The sequence below is a fragment of the Saimiri boliviensis genome, chromosome 12 (assembly GCF_048565385.1).
Source record: "Saimiri boliviensis isolate mSaiBol1 chromosome 12, mSaiBol1.pri, whole genome shotgun sequence".
NCBI lineage: Eukaryota > Metazoa > Chordata > Mammalia > Primates > Cebidae > Saimiri > Saimiri boliviensis.
Window position 1 is genome coordinate 83,334,087 of NC_133460.1, and position 20,686 is coordinate 83,354,772.

The 20,686-nt window shown below is 38.1% G+C and overlaps 1 protein-coding gene and 1 pseudogene across 3 annotated transcripts in view; one reads left to right on the forward strand and one right to left on the reverse strand.

Annotated features, from left to right (window-relative positions):
* Positions 1 to 20,686, reverse strand: part of HPSE2 (heparanase 2 (inactive)) — an 841,690-nt gene that overhangs the window by 212,810 nt on the left and 608,194 nt on the right. The window lies entirely within an intron of this gene.
* Positions 59 to 158, forward strand: LOC120362622 (U6 spliceosomal RNA; annotated as a pseudogene).

Below are 20,686 nucleotides of genomic sequence, written 5' to 3' on the forward strand. Positions count from 1 at the left end.
GCCAAATCAAGAAAAAATCCTATTTATAATAGCCATAAAAAATAAACACCTAGGGTCCTTGCTTTGGCTCCACATACACTAACACTGGAATGATACAGAGATTAGCATGGCCCCTGTGCAAGGATGACACGCACATTCTTGAAGCGTTCCCCATTTTTACAAGCATTCCTGTACACCAACAACAGACTTAAAGAGAGCCAAATCAAGAACGAATTGCCATTCACGATTGCTACAAAGAGAATAAAATACCTAGGAAAACAACTAACAAGGATTGTAAAGGACCTCTTCAACGAGAACTACAAACCACTGCTCAACAAAATAAGAGAGGACACAAACAGATGGAGAAACATTCCATGTTCATGGTTAGGAAGAATCAATATTGTGAAAATGGCCATACTGCCCAAAGTAATTTACAGATTCAACACTATCCCCATCAAGCTACCAATGACCTTCTTCACAGAACTGGGAAAAACCACCTTAAACTTCATATGGAACCAAAAGAGAGCCCACATAGCCAAGTCAATTCTAAGTAAAAAGAACAAAGCAGGAGGCATCACACTACCGGACTTCAAACTGTACTACAAGGCTACAGTAATCAAAACAGCATGGTACTGGCACCAAAACAGAGATATAGACCAATGGAACAGAACAGAGGCCTCGGAGGCAACACAACACAACTACAACCATCCAATCTTTGACAAACCTGAGAAAAACAAGCAACGGGGAAAGGAGTCCCTGTTTAATAAATGGTGTTGAGAAAACTGGCTAGCCATATGAAGAAAGCAGAAACTGAACCCCTTCCTGACACCTTACACTAAAATTAACTCCAGATGGATTAAAGACTTAAACATAAGACCTAACATCATAAAAACCCTAGAAGAAAATCTAGGCAAAACCATTCAGGACATAGGCATAGGCAAGGACTTCATGGCCAAAACACCAAAAGCATTGGCAACAAAAGCCAAAATAGACAAATGGGACCTAATCAAATTCCACAGCTTCTGCGTGGCAAAAGAAACAGTCATTAGAGTGAATCGGCAACCAACAAAATGGGAAAAAATTTTTGCTATCTAGCCATCTGACAAAGGGCTAATATCCAGAATCTACAAAGAACTAAAACAGATTTACAAGAAAAAACAAAAAAGCCCATTCAAAAGTGGGCGAAGGATATGAACAGACACTTTACAAAAGAAGACATACATGAGGCCAGCAAACATATGCTTATCATCACTTGTCATTAGAAAAATGCAAATCAAAACTACATTGAGATACCATCTCATGCCAGTTAGAATGGCGATCATTAAAAAATCTGGAGACAACAGATGCTGGATAGGATGTGGAGAAATAGGAACACTTTTATACTGTTGGTGGGAGTCTAAATTAGTTCAGTCATTGTGGAAGACAGTGTGGCGATTCCTCAAGGACCTAGAAATAGAAATTCCATTTGACCCAGCAACCCCTTTACTGGGTATATATCCAAAGGATTATAAATTGTTCTACTATAAGGACACATGCACACAAATGTTCATTGCAGCACTGTTTACAATAGCAAAGACCTGGAACCAACCCAAATGCCCATCGATGATAGGCTGGACAGGGAAAATGTGGTACATATACACCATGGAATACTATGCAGCCATCAAAAATGATGAGTTCGTGTCCTTTGTAGGGACATGGATGAACCTGGAAACCATCATTCTCAGCAAACTGACACAAGAACAGAAAATCAAACACCACATGTTCTCACTCATAGGCGGGTGTTGAACAATGAGAACACATGGACGCAGGGAGTGGAGCATCACACACTGGGGTCTGTTGGAGGGAAATAGTGGGGGGACAGCAGGGAGTGAGGAGTTGGGGAGAGACAGCATGGGGAGAAATGCCAGACATAGGTGACGGGGAGGAAGGCAGCAAATCACACTGCCATGTGTGTATGTATGCAACAATCTTGCATGTTCTTCACATGTACCCTAAAACCTAAAATGCAAATAAATAAATACCTAGGAATATGTCTAACCAAGGTGGTAAAAGATATCCATAAGAGGATCTACAAAATACTGCTGAAAGTAATGAAATTACACAAATAAATAGAAAAATATTCCATGCTCATTGATTGGAAGAATTAATATTGTTAAAATGGCCATACTTTCCAAAGTAATTTACAGATTCAATGTTATCCCTATCAAAACATCAAATGTCAAGTGAGTAGAAAAATCTATTCTAAAATTCATATGGAACCAAAAAAGAGGCCAATCAGCCAAAGCAATCCTAAGCAAAAATAACAAAGCCAGAGACATCATGTTATCCAATTTCACTAAAAGGCTAGCGTAACCAAAACAGTATGGTATGGGTACAAAACCACACACATAGACCATTGGAACAGAATAGAGAACCTGGACACAAAACCACACAGCTACAACCATCTGGTCTTCAACAAAGTCGACAAAAATAAACAATGTGGAAAGGACTTCCTATTCAATAAATGGTGCTGGGATAACTGGGTAAGCATATGCAGAAGAAAGAATCTGGACCCCTAGATTTCACCATATACAAAAAACGCAATTTAAGATGTATTGTAGATTTAAATGTAATACCTCAAACTATAAAAGTCATAGAGAAAATGTAGGAAATACCCTTTTCCATATGGTTTTGGTAAATAATTTGTGGCGAAATCACCAAATGCAATTGCTACAAAAACAAAAACTGACAAATGGGCCTTCATTAAACTAAAGAGCTTCTGCACAGCAAAAGAAAATCATGGATTAAATAGCCTACAGAAAATATTCACAAAGTGTGTATTCAGTAAAGATCTACTATCTAGAATCTACAAAGATTAAACAAATTGAGCAAGCAAATCAAGCAAAAACCAAAGTAATCCAATTTAAACAAATCAAGCCAAAAACAAATAATTCAATTTAAAAATAGGCAAAGGAGATGAAGAGATGCTTACCAAAAGATGTACAAAGGGCTCACAAACATATTTAAAAAATGCTCAACATCACTAATCATCAGAGAAATGCAAATCAAAACCGCAATAAGATACCATCTCACATCACTTAGAATGGTGATTATTAAAAAGTGAAAAATAACAGATGCTGTGGAGGCTGCAGAGACAAGGGAATGCTTATATACTGCTTGTGGGAATGCAAATTAGTTCAGTCATTGTGGAAAGCAGTTTGGAGATTTCTCAAGGAACTTAAAACTGAACTGTCATTCATTCCAGCAATCTCATTATTGGGTATATATACCCAAAGGAAAATAAATTGTGCTACCAAAAAGACACATGCACTTCTATGTTCATGGCTGCACTATTCACAACAGCAAAGACAGGGAATCAACCTAGGTGCCCATCAATGGTGGATTGGATAAGGAAAATTTGGTACGTATATACCATGAAATACTATGCAGCTAAAAAAAAATTGTGTACTTTGCAACAACATGGATGTACTTTGAGGTCATTATCCTAAGTGAATTAACACAGGAACAGAAAAGCAAATATGGCATGTTTTCACTTATAAGTGCCAGTTACACTTTGAATATACACGGACATAAAGATGGGAACAATAGGTACTGGGGACTACTAGAAGAGAGGAGGGAGTAAAGGGGGTGTAGGATGAAAAACCACCTATTGAGTACTATGCTCACTACCTGGGTGACACGACCATTTGTACCCCAAATTTTGCCATCACACAATATACTCATGTAACAAATGTACATGTGTGCCCCCGTATCCAAAATTAACAACAACAAAAAAAAAAAACAATAAAGAAAAAATAAAGAATAAAGGGGTTACAAAGAGGGTTGAGATCAGGAGAAAAGATCGCTCTTTCACAAAAGGAGTCCAGGAAAGGCCACTTTGACATTGGGGCAGAGTCCTGAAAGAAATGAAGGAGACGTACAGATTTCTGGAGGAAGACTATTCTAGGTAAAGGGGAAGCAAACACAAAGACCTAGAGTGGGAGCCTCATTGTCGTGTTTTAAGGAACAGGAAGTATGCCAGAGGGGAGAGTAGAGCATGGCAGAGTGTAGGACAGTGGTGCAGGAGATAAGGTCAGGGAGCCAGTTAACTAGGGCCATACAGGCCATTTTAAGGGCTTTGGTTCTTATTCCAAGTCAGATAAAGAGACATTAAGAATTTTGAGCAGAGGAATGGTACGATCAACATAGTTGCTTATTGGAATAGGGTATAGGCGGAAGCAAGCAGATAGGAATCTATTGTAATAGTCTGGGGAAGAAATAAAAACTGTTTTTGAATTTTGGTGATCCAGGTTTAGTATCCCTTGGAAATGCTCAAGACCAGAAGCATTTCAGGTTTGGGATTTTTTTTTTCATATTTGGGAGTATTTGCATTTATATACTTATTAGTTGAGCATCCATAATCTGAAAATTCAATATCTGAAATGCTCCAGTGAGCATTTCCTCTGAGAGTCATGTTGGTGTTCAGAAAATTTTGAATTTTGGTGCATTTCAGATTTTAGATATTTGAATTAGGGATACTCAACTGTACTAGCAAAAATTACTAGAGTTTAAAATCTGGATTTATTTTGAAGGGAGAACTAACAGGATTTGCTGATGAATTGCCTGGTGGTAGTATAGAAGAAAGAGTTCTGCATGAGAAACATAAAATCCTGAGTTATGGTCTCTCCTGCTACTATTTGGTCATTGATTTGGGGACTTACTCCATCTGTAAAATGAGGTCACCTTATCTTCTTGCTTGGAGTTAGAGAGCCAAGTCAAATCGTCTCTTTATATGCCTTCGGTATGAAGATCTATAAATTTTGTTTAGTCCGTGCCTCAAAATTAGCCCTCTATTACTTACTCTTTTGTACTAATCACTATAGTTTCATATAAAAATTGTATCTTCCCCACTGCATTATAAAGGAGAATAATCTAATAGATCTTGTCTAATACTCCTATATGTCATTCAATGTTTACTAATCAACTGATTGAGAACAACCAAGTAATAACTCTAGGTAAATAATAGTGTTGCATTCAGTTTGCTAATGGACTTTGTAATTCTTCATCCCCACCCCAACTTCTTTTACTTTTCTCGTGGATCTTTAAATTTAGTGCTTAAGGACAAGCCCCAGTTTCAAAGGGTGATAAGGGAAGGGAAAGAAAAAGGATGTTCTAATTCGATAGTTGCTATGTTGAGATGTAGATTCATTAGGAAAGGCTTCGTAAGGAAGATGAAAGTTTGGCATTGAAGCGCAACTTAAAGAAGAGGTAAGATTCTGTAAGATGAAGAAGGGAATGAAAGGCATTCCAGGGAGAAAAAATAGCATTAGCTTGGAAGAGCACAGTGTGGAAATATAACCATTGCCTAAATTGGAGCGCAGCATGTTAAAGGCAAAGGAAGTAGAAGAATGGAGAGATAAGGTAGAAGCTGGAAAGGTAAGTGACATCTAGATTATGACAGACCTTACATGTTGTTCTAAAGAGTTGATCTTACCAAGGAGAAAATAGGAAGTTATCTCTAGAATTTAATTGCTATATCAATAGGTCCTCATGTCTGTCTTTTTCTCCATTGTATTCCTAGTACCCATGATATGCTCAGTATATTCTATGTTCAATAAATAGCTACTTAATGAATCCCTATTTTTAAACAGATAAATATATTCTGATGTACATTTTAGAAATGGCAGTGGTAAAAAAGGACTGAGAAGTAAGATAGACCAGATATAAGAACAGTTAGCTGATTATTGACAGTTGGGGTGAGACTAAATAGGCCAGGCATACAATGATTTTTATTAAAATCTATAAAAACCTTGTTGAATAGAATTAAAATAATTGAATGCTAATAATAACTATATTTTCTTTAAAAATATTAACATGCAGTTGTGTTCAATAAATATTTATAAAATTAAGGTAGAAAAAGCAGTAATATACATTATCTAATCTGCTTTGTTTGCTGAGAGATCAATGATAATAATATCAAGTTTGCTATAACTGATTAGTTTTTACTTTAGAGAATAATATTTTCTATGATATATGCAAAATAGTTATCTCTCTCCTGCGTTGTGGTTGGCTTACATAAACTTTATTTATTAGACAATATCAAAGTCATAAAATTGCAAAAGGCAAGAAGATAAAGGGGGTATTTGTTGTAAAGGATAAAGATGTGGAGGATGAGAGGTTGAGGTAGGAAGATCACTTGAGGCCAGGAGCTCAAGACCAGCCTAGGCAACATAGTGAGACCCTCTCTCTAAAAGAAAAAATCTAGCTCGGAATGATGGCACTATTTAGAGTCTGAGGTGGGAGGATTCCTTAAGCCCAGGAGGTTGAGGCTGCAGTGAGCTACAACTGCACCACTGCACCCCAGCCTAGGCAACAGAGCAAAAAAGGATGTGGGACGTGGAGGAATTTCCTTACAACAAAAAGAATTTTCAGTAAGGGCTAGAGAATGAGTAAGAAAGGGAAGTCCTGGTCCAGAAAGAGTAAGAACCTAGAAAAAAAGGAATGAGAAAAAGGGGGAAGATAGAAGATGAGACAAAGGGAAAGAAAGAGTCAGAACTGAGAGAGAGAAAGGACTCCAAATGGCAGCAAATACTGGTCTTACACACACACACACACACACACACACACAAACACACACACGAATCTTCATGTAATGGGGAACAGATGCTGGTGGTGCCCCCCCAACCCCACGGCCAAAAAGAGTTAGGCTTAACTTTAAATCCAAATCCTGGGTAACTTAGAGAAGCCTTTGAGCCTTGCCTTTGTCATGTGTAAAAAAGGCCTAATAGTTCCAAGCTTCCATGGTTTTTGTAAGGATTAAATGAGATGATGCATACAGAGTACAATGTATATAATAAGTGCCTGACCCATACAGCTATTAATTCCAGCAGGGAGAAGGCAAAGAGTTAGCTCTGTAAGAAAAAGATCTTGGGTAAGGTAAACCTGAGGTAATAGTCCAAAAGAGGAATTTCAGCATTTGTCATGTTGGAAGCAGAGCAGAATCATATTGAATGATTCTATTTACTTATTCCTTGGTACCCCTGATTGCACTGATTTAGACAGATATGTGATGACAATCCCAGAATTTTTGTGAAAATCTTAAAAGAGAGCAAAAAATAAAAAAGTCTAAAAGTGTTTACAAGGAATTAGAACTGGCTACATAATTTGGAGAGCCAAGTTCAAAATGAAAATGTGGAACCCCTTATTAAAAAATTATTAAGAATTTCAAGACTGTGACGGCAGCTCATTAAAGCAAGTAACAGGGCCCTGGTGAGCTCTGAGCCCTGTGTACCACACAGGTCAGAAGGCCATGAAGTGGCCTTGCAAGGAGTACACCATGTTGGCATTCAAGTGGTCAAGTTCATGTGCTAAGGCTCTAACAGTACAAGCATGGCACCCTTGGTAATGAGTATTCTAGCAACATGTCACTTAATTGTGACAGTTTGAGGGTCTTGAGATACTTGGCATAGAGGTGCTAGTCACAGTGTCACCTGGCCTTGAAATACTGGTTGATCGCCAATTGACATTAGAAGGGTTGGCAGCTAGTGGAGACCTATATGAAATGCAACCATTTTCTTCCTGTTAACTAACTCCTACTTGAAGACAGAAAGTAACCCACTGGCTTAATTTTTTTAAAAAAAACCCTTCTACAATATGTAAAACTTTTATTCTGGACCCCTGAAGTAGGTACACCTCTGTCTAACTGGAGGAACATAGTCACTTTCCCCCAAATCCAACATGTCTTAATGTGTATACTAAAGGCAGTCTCAGCCTTGGGAAAACTGGTTACATTTAAAGGGATAAGTGTGTTTTAGCACTCCCAGTTTTCATCTCCTTTTTACTGTTCTTCTGGTAAATGTTCAGAAAAAGACAAACCGTCTTAGAAAAAGTATCCTATATGGTCATACTTTTCAATATTTTAAACCTATCACAGATAAAAGATATAAACAGCGAATATCCTTGGTCACTGTTCTTTCCCTGTTGTCTTCATTTTCCAATCTTCTTCCTGTTTCTCTGCTCCTTTATTTTCTTCTACTTCATCTCCTTATTTACTTATATCCAATGTAAATGTAATACCTAATTACAAAGTGCCTCATTCTGCCACCACAAAACTGATTATACAGTAGACTAATCTTGTTTCTAGTCTACTTACAGATGCTTAATTTATCTATTTGGGTAGAATAGGAAAAATCAGCACCAACATCATTATCATGGTGATACTTGACATTATTTATCTTGTTTCTGTTTAGAATAGTATTTAGAACTGAAATGCAGTCTAGAGATGACTCAGCTTAAACAATTATTTTGACAGATTAGAAACAACCTCAGAGATAGACTTGCCTGAGGTAAACTCAGGGGCAGGCAGGAGAACTTGATAAACCATACCATAGGACTGAACAGAAGGAGCATAGAGCCTGCCACATAGCAGGTGCTCAATAAGTATATGTCCAATCAGGTAAAGAAATAAGACACGAAATTCTAGAAATCTAAGTTCTAGAAGATATTTTGCTGCTGACTAAATATATTATAATAAAGACAACATACTGATTAAATTATTTCACTTTCTCACTTCTATTTCATCATCTACAAAATATAGTTGACTCTTGAACAACATGGGCTTGAACTGTGTGGTTCCACTTACATTGTGGCTTTTTTTTCCCTAATAAAAGTTATACTGAGTGCACCTGCTTCTCCTGCCTCCCTTTCCACCTCCTCTGCCACTCCTGAGACAGCAAGACCAACTCTTCCCCTTCTTCTTCCTCAGCCTACTGAATGTGAAGATGAGATAAAGACCTTTATAATGATCCACTTCCACTTAATAAATAATATGTTTTCTTAATAACATGTTCTTTCCTGTAGCTTACTTTATTGTAAGAATACAGTATATAATGCATATAAAACATGTATTAATCAACTGTTTATGTTATTAGTAATGCTTCTAGTCATTAAAAGTTAACTTTTTGGGGCATCAAAATTTATTTGCAGATTTTTGACTGTGCAGGACATGGTTCCTCCAATCCCTGTGTTTAAGAGTTAACTGTAGAATAATATTGTTTTGATCAAAAGCATAGTTCCAGGAACAATATGCTTAATATATGTGCTATGACATAATTTTTATTAATTAAATAATACAACTTTGGCTAGACTGCTGAAAAGCTATAAAGTATTGTGTTTAAGTTTATTCTTCTTATGGGAGATCTTTTTTTTTTTTTTTGAGATGGCGTCTTACTCTGTCACCCAGGCTGGAGTGCAATGGCTTGATCTTGGCTAACTGCAAACTCTGCCTCCCAGGTTCAAGCGATTCTTCTGCCTTAGCCTCCTGAGTAGCTGGGATTACAGGTGTGCACCACCATGACTAGCTAATTTTTGTATTTTCAGTAGAGATGGGGTTTCACCATGTTGGTCAGGCTGCTCTCAAACTCCTGACCTCATGATCCACCTGCCATGGCTTCCCAAAGCACTGGGATTTCAGGCATAGGCCACTGCACCTGGTCTTTATGGGAGATCTTTAAACCATCTTGTAATCTAAAACCGTGGCTTTGAAACTTTTTGTATTTTGTGCTCAGGAGCAAGTCATGATAAAGGACAGACTCAGAATTGTCTCCCCACAGCACTGTTAAGGGTGTTCTTCAGGAATAAAGTATGTATTTTACAATGTGATCAGGGAAGTTATCTTAAAAGCCATCTTTAATTATCATCATTCCACTTCCTCCCCAAATGAAACAGATTCAGATTCAACATTTATTGACTGTTTCCCACTTACAATGATCTATGTTAGATATTAGATTGAACTATGAGATTGCTTTTTACTGTGGGTCAGAAATTGTGGCAATTTCATCTGGGTTAGCCTAATTCTTTAACATGTTATATCTTTTTTCTCTTACAATTATTCTATGAGGTAGATTATTAGTCAAATTTTACAGGTAAAGAAATAAAAGCTCAGATAAATTAAACTGACTTGCCTAAAGCCTCAGAACTGATAAGTAGTTGGGGACCTGGAAGTTAGCAGTGTGGTACGAGGGTGTGAGGGCAGGAGGAAGTGATGCTCAAACCTAGTTCCTTTTTTTTCCTGCACCTTTTAAGTTCCGGGGTACATGTGCAGGATGTACAGGTTTGTTACATAGGTAAATGTGAGCCATGGCGGTTTGCTCCACAGATCAACCATTAACTAGGCATTAGGCTTAGCATCCATTAGGTATTCATCCTGATGCTCTCTCTTCCCCATGCCGTGCTCCCCTCCCCGTCGCCAATAGGCCCCAGTGTGTGTTGTTCCCCCATGTGTCCAAGTGTTCTCACTGTTCAGCTCCTACTTGTAAGTAAGAACTTGTGGTGTTTGGTTTTCTATTCCCGTGTTAGTTTGCTGAGGATAATGCCTTCCAGCTCCATCCATGTCCCTGCAAAGGATATGATCTCATTCGTTTTAATGGCTGCACAATATTCCATGGTGTATGGGTACCACATTTTCTTTATTTAGTCTATCATTGATGGGCATTTGGGTTCAGTCCATGTCTTTGCTATTGTGAATAGTGCTGCAATGAACATACATGTGCATATATCTTTATAACAGAATGACTTATATCCCTTTGGATTTATATACCCAGTAATGGGATTGCTGGGTCAAATGGTATTTCTGCTTTTAGATCTTTGAGGAATTGTCACATTGTCTGCCATGATGTTTGAACTAATTTACATTCCCTCCAACAGTGTAAAAATGTTCATTTTTCTCTGCATCCTTGCCAAAATCTGTTGTTTCTTGCTTTTTAAAAATCGCCATTCTGACTGGTGTGAGATGGTATCTCATTGTGATTTTGATTTACATTTCTCCAGTAATCAGTGATGCCGAGCTTTTTAAAAATATGTTTGTTGGCCACATAAATGTCTTCTTTGATAAGTGTCTGTTCATGTCCAAACCTAGTTCTTAAAATAGAGCATCTGGAGTCCTTATGAGGTCCATGGATGGGATCTAGGTATCCACAAAAACTGTGAGCCCTTTGTAAAACTGTGTATGTGTGTATGTGATACACAGTTTTACAAATGCACATATGCTTATGCATTTTTCTAAGATCAATATTTTAATCAGAATTGTAACAGAATTTACTACCTTCAAGTCTTTTAAACCCTAAAAATGTAGCATTAGAGTTTTGGCTTATGGGGTAAAGGGCAAGAATGTGAGAAATCTCTTATGTCCTTGAGGTCTTTCCTGGGGTTTTGAGTCTCACCAGCCCACAGCCTGCCCACTCATTTGTCTGAATAAGGTGGTTTTCTCAAGCATTGAAAGATTGCTAGTAGCGGTGATGCTACTGACATTTCCCTGCCTGGAACAAAGGCTTTGTGCCCCGCTTATGACTCTTGGTGCAATGAAAACTCCCAACACATCACAAGGAAATCACTATCCCTTCACTCAGGGCACACCAAATATCCAAAAAGGAGAGGCATTTTCCAAGCCCACCTGGCCATCTCCCTCCTTGCTCCACTCAAAGCTTGTGAGGTTAACCTCAAATTTACAAAATTACTTACACAGAACAGGAAATGCAAATGTTGAAGTGCTCATAATGTTTGGCCTCATGTGATTCACATTAAAGCACTGGAAAAACTGTATTAATTATATACAATGTACATGAAGAAAAAATTACATAAGTTTTGAATTCCTTGACTTCTATAGGCCAAGTACAGAATTTTAACAGAAGTATTTGCTATTGATAGTTCTTTCATGTTACCCTTAACTTTGTTTCTTTTTATTTATAAGAAATGAAGTGGCAAGGAAGAGAAAAAGGGGGAAAATGACAGGAAATAGCTATCTACCTCCGCACCAAACTACTAGCAGAAAATCACAGTTACGCTGCCACCTAACAATAGTATATTCTGTTTAGGAAACTCCCTGATCCCAGAAATAGCCATGAAACTCTAGACAATAATGAAATCACATCTTACACAAGCTCAAAACCCTCCTCCATAGCTTCTAATGACATTCATTTATTTTTGCTTTTTATGCTTTTGTTCTGAAACAAGCCATGAATTTCAAAGAAGATGATGGTGGTGGTGATGGTGGGCACAGACGTGTAATATAATTTATCAAGCCCTCCAGTTTCAGCTCCCATAAATTTGGGAGATGGGATAAGAGTGCTTGACCATTTCTCATCAAGGAGAAGAGAAAGTGGGCGCTTTTCCTAAGGAGAACAAATGTCTGTCAGAATAAATGATTCATGCAAAGCACTCAGCCCTTTCTCTAATGACAGTAGCTGGGCTCACTCTCAATTTGTCATCAAGACAGCAGTCATTTCTAAGTTTCTTAAGGGGAAAAATGTAAATGACTCTTGAAATCACACAGGCGCATTCAATTTTATTTTGTAAACCTTTAAAAGGTGAGTGTCTCTTGCTTAATTTTTCCAGAAAAAAAGGTAACTACTAATGATAACTCATACTGAAATCAAGTTTGTAAAGTGTTTCTTGCAAAGATCACCTGAGATGAGAAAGTGGAATATATTATCAGAAATTGGGGATGACTTTAAATATCTGCATGATTTTCCCAGATGCTATGAGGTATAATTTGCCCCTGAAATCAGAGTTCTAAGAGTGGCAAATATAAAGATGGTTCTATTAGAGCCATGAAGATGGTTCTATTAGTTCCAGTCACCTGTGAGGTTGCCAGTGCCTATAATTCTAGAATGCAAACTCCCAAATGAATAACTGTCTGTAATCTGAGGAATACAATCAAACAGATGTGTTCACTGCACAGAGTAGGTCAGAAAGTCAAACATCTACATTGAGATAATACAGCTCTCAAGGGGATCAAATGACACTAGAGACAAATGTATCAAGTTGTTGTGGCAACTGATCCAAAGTGTGGTCCAGCTGTTACCAGTCTGTCTTCCCAACATCAGAGGCTATTCACTCAAGACAAACCATAAAAATACCTCTTTGCTCATAAAAAAAGACATTCCCTCTCTCATACACCAGATTGTTCATCTCCTCAGGCCATGCTCTACCTTTCCCCATTTGCTCTTGTCTTCTGCTCATCAGAGCAGAATTTTAGGAGAATCCTGCCAACAATTACACTTGGATTCCCTAATTCAACAGAAAGGCAGGTTACCTCAAGAGAGCATGGGATTATGTGACTCATCCACCCACAGCCACACACACACTCAATTATCATCTTCCAATCTTTCTTCTTTGGACCAGGTGTTTATACTCAGCTTGTCTGTCTGGGCAAATGCTTTCAAAGTGCATTCAAGTGGGAGCTGACCGATTTCTTCTATATTTTTTTCTGTAAAATAGATTATGAAATGTACCTTTCAAAAAGAAGTAGTGAGAGAAATAGTGCAGGAGAAAAAGCATGAACTCCACTCCGTAAACAGACCTCAGTTAATTCCTGGACCACCAGTACCTGTGAGTATTTGTGAATACTTAGACAAGTTATGCACTCTCTCTAAAGCATACCTCTCCCACTAGAGGAAGATGGTATTAATGATATTCGTCCTGCTAGGGAGGTACTTCTCAACTTAATGTGCATATGAAACACCTGAGGAATCTTATTAAAATACAGATTTCTACTCAGTAGGTCTAGGTTGGGGCTCAAGAGCCCCCCTTTCCAGAAACTCCCAGGTAATATGAATGCTGCTGATCTGGACCACACTTTAATATCAATGTAGGAAGGTCTTTCAAGGATTTAACTTAATATAAAGAAGCTATGACAATATTTGGCACACAGAAGGCTTTCAATTAATGTTATTTCCTACCTTTTAATTTCATCATCCTCACTCCCATACGGTATATTTCACAAAGCACTAATGTGCATGCAAGAACTTTTATTTCTCTGAGGATATACATTTTGAGATTGCAAAATAGAATTCCAATTACAAAAAATTTCCCCATTCTTTTATTCTAAAATGAAGAGAGAAATGGAAAAGAAAGATGGCTAGATTGATTGGGAATAATAGAAAGTCCTCCCTGGAAAGTGGCTGTGCTTTTGACAGTTAGCAGCCTTTCAGATAAAAAAAGCACTGAGAACTTGATAAAAGCAACCGAAGACATGAGAACAGTAGTCACATCTTCCATTTAGTTTTTGAAAAATTCTTAATATAACATAGTTTATACCATTGGCATGGCTCTTACCAAGGAAGAAAATAATTCAGAAATAATATTTTCAGCTCAAGATTGTATGTATAAGAATCAAGAATATACATAGAAGAAAATAGCTGGGCACAGAGGCTCACATCTGTAATCCCAGCAGTTTGGAAGGCTGAGGCGGGCAGATCACATGAGTTCAGGAATTCAAGACCAGCCTGGACAACATGGTGAAACCCTGTTTCTACTAAAAATACAAAAACATTAGCCAGGTTTGGTGGTGTAGTCCTGTAATCCCAGCTACTTGGGAGGCTGAGGCAGGAGAACCGCTTGAACCTGGGAGGCAGAGGTTTCAGTGAGCTGAGATCTGAGATTACACCAGTGCACTCCAGGCTGGGTGACAGAGTAAGACTCTGTCTCAAAAAGAAATGTATATATATATTCAAAGAGGCATCACTACATGAATGTGTTTTATGGATTATTTTAAAGATTCTACAACATACTAAACATTTAGAAATATGACTTTAATAACAATGATAATCATTATAAACCAAACTTATTAAACACGTGGTATTGCACGTATTATGCTAAATGCTTTACATGCATCATCTCGTTTCTCTTAACAAAAACACTGTGTAGTGAGAACCGTTATGACACCCAAAATCCTCTCCCACCTTGAAATCTTCTATCTAGCTGCTCCCTCTTCTTGGAACATATTTCCCTAAGATGTCTGCTTAGCTAGCTCCCTCACTTCTTTCACATCTGTGTTCAAATCTCACCTTCTAAATGATCGCTCTCTTTTACAAATGTAAAAGCTGAGATTCAGTGCAGTAAATGACTTGTCTAAGATAAATAAGTATTGGAGCCAGAATTCAAAACCAGATAATCTGACTCCAGACTAGTGTAATACTTGTGTAACAGAGGAACAAAGAAAGCGAGGGGCTGGACACAGTGGCTCACACCTGTAATTCCAGCACAGGAGGGAGGCCAAGGCAGGAGGATTGCTTGAGCCCAGGAATTTGAGACCAGCCTAAGCAACACAGTGAGATCCCTGTCTACACACACACACACACATAGACACAAAACCAGCCATGGTGGTGCATACCTGTAGTCCCAGCTCCTTGGGAGGCTGAGGTGGGAGGATAACTGAAGCCCAGGAGGTTGGAGCTACAGTGAACTATGATTATGTGACTGCCACTACAATCTAACCTGGGTGACAAAATAAGACCCCCATGAAAGGAAAGAAAGAAGAAAAAAAGAAAGAAAAAAGAGAGAGAGAAAGAATGAAGGAAAGAGAAAGAAAGAAGAGAGAGAGAGAGAGAGAGAGAGAGAGAAAGAGAGAAAGACAGTTGGTCTGTAATTCCAGAACTTTGGAGGCTGAGGATTGCCTGAGCCCAGAAGTTTGAGAACAGCCTGAGGCATTTTTTGTAGAGATATCAAGACCCCATCTCTACAAACATTAAAAAAAAAATTAGCTGGTGCAGTGGTGCACTCCTGCAGTTCCAGCTACTCTGGAGGCTGAGATGGGAGGATTGCTTGAGCCCAGGAGGTGCAGGCTGCAGTGAGCTATGATTGTGCCACTGCCCGGATGATAGAGCAAAAACCCTGTCTCAAAAAAAAAAAAAAATGAGGGCCAGAGTCTTTGAAGGGGTGATATGGGGATTTCATGCCTAGTATGTCCTTAAAAATAGCCATTTTAATACCCATACCTTTAACAGATGCCCCTGCTATAATGTATACAATGTGCTTGGGAAGCTTTAATGAGTGGCCAGTGTTATTAACTATGTGCAAGGTCCTAAACCAGTTTCTCAAACTTTCCTTCCTTAGGCAGGAAGACACCTGTGAACAGAGCTGGAGGTTGTTCAGACGGTTGTTCAGACTTTTAAACACTGTATAGCCCTCCAGCCTTAATCTTCAAGTAAAATCCAGAGAGATGCCACTTTGTTTATCCCATGGCTTTGAATACTTGCTGGACCAGCATCTAGGTCTCCATGAAATACTGTTCTCTTTTGGGGAGTACAGCCCCAGCTCCTTCTAGAAAGAATCCTTACAATTTCTTAAGGGCACTACCTTAGTCAACGAGCCAGAAGAAATCAATTAGCTCATGAGGCAGGATCGTTCTCCTTTGGCTAGCTGATGAACTGCAGTGAACTAACTGGACAAGAATCTGGAGAAAGGAAAGGAATTAAAAGGGCTGAGATATTTGGCTGGGAGTGTAGAGGAGAGGGTTCATGTAGAACACTATTCACTGACTGAGGGGTTTCACTATGAGGAAACCCCTAGAGATCTAGGCCAGGAGATGCTAGAGCTTAGGTCCGAGGGAGTTAGTATAAAGTTCAATTTTTTGCTCCCCTAGCTGTTTTGGATTTTATTGTGCAGACATGGCATTCTCTTTCTTAAAACAAGTAACACTTTTTGCTTCTTTAACCTGCTTTCAGAAAGTTGTCTTTTTCTTTCTGTTTCATTTTTTTTTCTCCTTTTTTCAGTCAAGTTCCATATGTCATTAATGGTTCCCTTTCCTCTCTATCCTTCTCTTTTTAAATCTTCTGCAGCAGACATTTGTCTAGGCATAGTTCTGTCTGGGGCTCATGAGAATTTTCTCCCTATGGAGTCCTTACTTCTCCACCAGGAGCACCTCTCTCTGTCTACCATCTCTTTCAGAAGAAAGAAAATAAGTATAGCTTGTAAAAGTGGTCCCTAGAGGGAGAAACTCCTTGTTAACTAAGCTTCCCAGGGTGAGGGATCTTGTTTCTTTTTGCTCCCTTGTCTATTCATAACATCTATCACAGTGCCTGCACATAGTAGGTGCTCAGTAACTATCTTTTGAATGAATTAATAAATAAAATGTAACAGGGTAACCCCACAGAACCATCCAGTTTCCTCCTTTGGCTGAAATGGCCATAGGCAAAAGCCTTTAAGCATCTGTAGAATGTATAAAAATGTTCAGAAATATGTGCTAACCATCTGTATATTCTACAGTGAGATGCTTTCATAAATAGAGATTGTGAGAGATCTAGAAAAAAAGAAGGAAACTCACATTTTGTGAGGGCTTAATGTATGTACTGAGCCAAACACTTTTTCATATATTACCTTAGTCTTCATGAGTTTTGTGAGGTGGGCATTAACCCCACTGAATAGATGTGAAAACTGAGCTCTGAAGGATTTATTTTTTCTTAAGGCCACAACTCTACTAAGGATCAAAGGGATTCAGACCAGTGCTATTTGATTTTAAAGACCTTATTGTTTTGACCAAATCATACTATACAAGAGATAGATAATCTATGCTAGAGATAGATAATCTCTAAAAATTGTAGTGGATTTTTCACAAAAAATAGTGATGGATTTCTTCAGCTTTTCTTTTTAAGCACAATCTTTGCCTAACAAGTCATTCTAATGTCCTATTACTCTTGGAAGTGTTCATTAATTTCCAATAGATGGTACTATCAGAGTCATTTTGCTCACATTTACTTATATTGTGTGAAAATTCATAGCTACTCTTGCAATGACTTTTTAAAATGTTCATTTTTAGGCTTTAAAAAGCTAAAAATCTAAATCATCAAATGTATCTCTTTAAGACTACAGCTGTAGTATATCCACCATATTTTGTTTTTCTGCAACAGCAGAAGTGATGAATGATGAATATTAGTGTCGACTAAGACCAAAGAGAGAAAAAGTGCTGACTTTTATATAAGAGAAAAACGTACTGAAAATTAGATGACTCGAAGCTACGACTTTCAGTATAAAGGGCAGGAATTATCTAAAGGCCAGTTCCCAGGACAATTTTTCTACATTTTTCCCCCCATCCACATGTCAGGAAAGAAGCTACTGAAGAAACTTTTATGCCAAAAAATGTAATGATGGATGTATTCTTAGAAACCAGATCCAGGCAGTCATCTTCTATGGTAGTGGTTCTCAAGCTTTAAAGCCCATCAGAATCACCTGGAGGGCTTATTAGACTAGACTGTTGGGTCCCATTCCCAAAGTTTCTTCTTCAGCAGCTCTGGAATGGGGCCTGAAAATCTGCATTTCTCATAAGTTCTCAGGTGACGTGGATCTAGAAAGTGCACTTTGAGTATGCTCCACGGAGTTTAAGTACCCAGGAGTTACTATGCTGAGTCAGGTGGTTCCAGGGCGGTAGTAGTTCAGACTCACCTAATGAACTTCTTAAAAACACTGATGTCTGGATCACACAGCCAGAAAGTTTGTTTTGTTTTTCACTTCTTTTGGTCTCTGGTGGAGGTTCTTAAAAATTCTTTTGGTCTCTGGTGGGACCTAGGCACTGGTAACATCTGAGTTTGGCTAACTCAATAAATACTAAACATTAATTTCCTATTTTTTGGAGATAAAATTTTAATTTGCCTTATTAAAAGTAATCCTAGAGAGAGAAAAAAATGCAGAAACTAGGATTTCAGGTTAAAATGGTGGTTTAAGTACAGGCATTTACTAAAGCTGTCTCCCCAAATACCACTAAAAGAATAGTAGCAGAACTAAAAACAAACAACAAAAAACAAAACAATACAATACAAAACAAAAACAGGGCATTAGCTCACAAGGTCTAAAAGAATTGGGCAAGAAAACCAGCAATAAAAATGTCGGTATTAGAGTGGTAACTATCTTAGCTGACCAGAGAAAGCTAAATTATACACCTGTGGTGAGGGAAATCTAAAAGCAGCTGGTTCTTGTGACAGAACCCTAGAAAGTCTCAGGAGCTGGAAATATCATGTGTCTTTGAGAATGAAGGAATGCATGGACTGGAACAGGAGAAATGAAAAGCAATTAGACCTTCAGATCCCCATCCTCACTCTACATCAGCAGTTCTCCAAGGAATGGTCCAGGGACTCTTGGAGATTCCTAAGACTCCTTCAGTAGTCCTTGAGATTAAAACTATTTTCATTACAATACTAAGACATTATTTGCCTTTTTCATTCTCATCTCTCTCAAGAGTACAGTGGCATTTTCCAGAGTCCATATGACATGTGACAATGTCACTGTTCTGATAATTAATGGAATGTATGCTTGTATATCCTTGTTTTCTAGGCGTTTCTAAGGTATGGTTTTGGAGTATACATATGTATGTTTTCAAAGATTGACTCGGTTTGATCTCAATTCTTTCTACTGTGTTTTTGTAAGTTATTTTTGTACTTGCTATAACCAGTATAAGCTCTTAAACATCCAATAAATTATTATTTTGAAATCCTAATGTTTTTCTTGTGCTTACATGGAAATAAGAACACTTTGTTGGATTCTTTTAGTTTCTGTTTTCTTAGAGATATAGTTTTGCTCTGTTGTCCAGGGTGGAGTGCAGTGGTGTGATCACAGATCATTATATAACCTCTAACTTCTGGGCTCAAGAGATCCTCTTGCCTCAGTGTCCTGTGTAGCTAGGGCTATACACACGCCACCATACTTGACTAATTTTTTAAAATTGTTTTTGTAAAGATGGGGTCTCCCTATGTTGCCCAGCAAAGTTTCAAACCCCTCAACTCAAGCAATCCTCCTGCTGCAGCCTCCCGAAGTGCTGGAATTACAGGCATGAGCCACTGGGCCCAGCCCTCCAGCCCTCTTGTTTTGTTTTATAATAACATTTTTAAATTTTTTTGAAAACTGATTTTTAAATTTAGAAAAGCACCTGAGAGGGTAAGTTTTTGTGCTGCATTGACTGGAAAAATACACAAAGTAGCTCACAGATTAAAAGAGGTTTGTACAGTTGATATTGCTGAATGTCCACTAGATAAAAAGTCATTAAAAGAAATCGTACCCAGTGGCTCTTACCAACGATTCAATAATTATTAAATGAAATATTTGTCACAAACATGAAGACAAAGTTAATATCTTGTTAGGAAAGTATACTTTTGCCTTACAAATGGATAAATCTATAGACATAGGTTTTTTTTCTCATATCTCTCCAGTAACAGCATTGTCATTGATCAAGATCTTTTATGTGAATGACTGGAAGTAAATACAAGTGATGACGAAATATATAAAGTGTTAAATCATTTATTTGACTCTCATGGTTTGTACTGGAAAAACTATATTAACATTTGGACTGACTGTTTAAAGCAACAGTGGGTAAAACTGCTAATACCTTAGCACAAATCAAGTCAGGAACATAAAATTGTATTAGTGGTCACTGTCACATACTTGCAATATAACAAAAATGCTACTTTCACTTAAGGATGTCCTTGATAAAGTAATTTAAATTAATTTTACTGAGTACACATTTAAAAAAGTATTCTGCAGAACTAAATGGGAAACACACATACTTGGCTTCATTAGCAAAATATGGTTGCTATCTTGAGGAAAAACACTTGTATGATTGAGCTGCACACTAAATTGGTAATTTGTTATTTTCATTTTTATTTTATTTTTTTGTGAGACAGGATCTCACTTTGTCTGCCAGGCTGGAGTGCAGAGGCATGACCTCAGCTCACTGTAACCTCTGCCTCCTGGGCTCAAGCAGTCCTTCCATCTTAGCCCCCAGAGTAGCTGGGACTACAGGTGCACGCTACCATGCCCAGCTAATTTTTGTATTTTTAGTAGAGATGGGGTTTCTCTACAAAGAGATGTTGGTCAGGCTGGTCTCAAATTCCTGGGTTCAAGTCATCCACCCATCTCAGCCTTCCAAAGTGCTGGGATTACAGGTGTGAGCCAGCATGCCTGGCCC